A 2,603-nucleotide genomic window follows, 5' to 3' on the forward strand; every position below is an offset into this window, starting at 1 on the left:
ACCATGATCCTCAGATCTCAGCCTACTGAGTAGGATTACAGGCGTGAGCCACTGGCTCCCGGCTGAACTCCTACTTTCTTTTGTGAGGCTCAGGAACAAGAGGGAAGAACCTAGCTGAGGTAGGATGTCTTCTTATCCTTGGGCCCTCAGGGAAAGCTCACCACATTTAGTATTATCAAATGATTCAGTAGCAAGCTGCCCTGCTCACCTCACAGGAAAGGCAACATGACCCAATTCACCCAGACTAGGTACTGGGAACTCATCTTCTATTTGTCTCACTGCCCTTTGGCCTTGGCCTGTAGTCTTAGTGCTGGACAATGGAAGTGCAGAGCTATCTGGAGCCATAGTATTTACACAAAAAGTTACCGGTCCAAAGTCTGTCTGCTCCTAGATTGAAAGTCAGTATTCAGGAGACAAGGTGGGAAAGAAAATCAAGTTTATTCAAGGACTAACACTTTCAAAAGATAAAGGGAGTTATTATTCCCTTAAAAAAGGTCAATTTGGGGAATTAAAGTATGCAAAGTGTTTGGGGGGGGAGCTTGAACTTAGCTTTTTCCCCTCAAGGCTGATGATGCTATACCTTCACTTTTAGGGGTTTTGTTTTGTTTTGTTTTTTCCTGGTTAATTGGAGATAAGAGTCAAGGATTTTTCTGCCCAAGCTGGCTTTGAACAGCAGGCCTCAGATTTCAGCCTCCTGAAAAGCTTCGCATGAGTCACCAGTGTTGGGTTTCAAAAGGGCTTCTGTGAGGAGGGAAAGACAGTACAATGGGGAAGCAGGCAAGAAGACATATTGCTTTTTTCTCTCTGACTACAATGCCTGAACGAGACTAACTTTGAGTACCTGGGGCTAGTTCCTCTAATTCTCTTCTTTTTTTCCCCCCTTTTCTTTTCTCAACTGAAATTGGAACTCAGGGCTTGGAGTTTGGTTAGTTTTCTGGGCCTGGTTGCTCTGCTGGTGCTCTTCTGCTTGAGGGTGCATTTTGCTGGTAATTTTGGCGATAGAATCTTTGCAGACTTTTTTTGCATGGGTTGGCTTTGAACTAATTACCCTCCTGGGTAGTTAGGATTATAGGCAAGAGTTTCCAGCACCAGGCTTCATTCCTCTCATTATTTAGATAAACATTACTTTTTTTGCAAGTTAAAAACCTCACAGCAGCATACAAGTTTTGTGGTAGTCATCAAACAGGACTAGAATAAAAAGGAGCTGTATACATTCTGAGGCTGAGAGTTATGAGATTGTTTTTGTGGGGTCTGTGTGTGTATACGTACATGCATGTGCTTGTGCCAGTCCTGGGGCTTGAACTCTCAGGGCCTGAGCATTGTTCCTGAGCTTATTTGTTTCAGGGTAGTGTTCTACTACTTGAGGCACAGCTCCACTTCTGGCTCTTCGGGCAGTTAATTGGAAATAAGAGTATCACTGATGGCCAGGTGCCGCTGGCTCAAGCCTATAATCCTAGCTACTCAGGAGGCTGAGATCTGAGGATTGTGGTTCAAAGCCAGCCCGAGCAGGAAAGACCATGAGACTCTGGTCTCCAATAAACCACTCAGAAAACTGGAAATAGTACTGTGGCTCAAGTGGTAGAGTGCTAGCCTTGAGCTGAAGAGCTGAGGGACAGCGTCCAGGCCCAGAGTTCAAGCCCCACGACCGACAAAAACAAAAAACAAAACAAACCAAGTATCATTGATTTTTCCCTCCTGGACAAGCTAATTGCCATCCTCAGAACTCAGCCTCCTGAGTAACTAAGATTATGCTTGCCCCACTGCCTGGGCTTTCTCTCTGTGTGTGTGTGTTTAATCTAAAGTTAACATCTAAAAGCCAGCAGGACAAGAAAGACTGTGAGATTCTTAACTTCGGATTAACCAGCAAAAAACCACAAGCGGAGTTGTGGTTCAAGTGATAATCGTCTCAATCTTGAGTGGCCCAGTAAGGCTCTAAGCCCTATTGCCCAGCCTGCCGCCCCTTGAGCTAGGAACTGCATGCTGCACTGTCACCAGGATTCCCAGCTTTTCAGTTTTCTCCTCCATGTCTGTTCAAGAAGGAGGAAGGCTCACTATGCTTGGGGTGGTTTCTGCCTAAGTCCCCAGTGAAAACTGTGGCAAGCTAGACAAGCTCTCCCTTGTTTGGGAACTCTCCCTTCACTCTAAGGGAAAAAGTGCTGATGGAGGCATGGGTTCCTAGGCTTCGGACTGCAATGAGGATTACATATAGAGTTCCCAGGGAAACTCACTGGATAACATACTGGAAATCTTCTATTTACTTTCCTCATTTTAGAGCAGAAGCAACTGAAGCTAGCTGGAAGTGTTTTTTGTTTTGTTTTGTTTTTTAATTCTCAGCAATCGAATTGCTACTTAGAACTGAAGACTCATTTCCAACGCTCCCCATTGCTCCCGTCATTTCGGCTGGACCGCTGCTCAACTTTCTGGTTCATTTCTGCTGCTTTTGCCTGAGGGGCGGGGCCCAGGGCGGTGGGCAGCCCCTGGAGAGCTTTCATGGGCTCGGGCCCTTTAAGAGGGCGGAGCGACGCAGCGGGGCCACGCCCCCTTGGGCGGCGCAGGCGCGCGCGGGTTCGGGGAATCCGGCAGAGAGGGCGGGCGCTCGCGGG

This window comes from Dipodomys ordii, unplaced genomic scaffold (genome assembly GCF_000151885.1).
Source record: "Dipodomys ordii isolate 6190 unplaced genomic scaffold, Dord_2.0 Scaffold45, whole genome shotgun sequence".
In the NCBI taxonomy this organism is placed as follows: Eukaryota; Metazoa; Chordata; class Mammalia; order Rodentia; family Heteromyidae; genus Dipodomys; species Dipodomys ordii.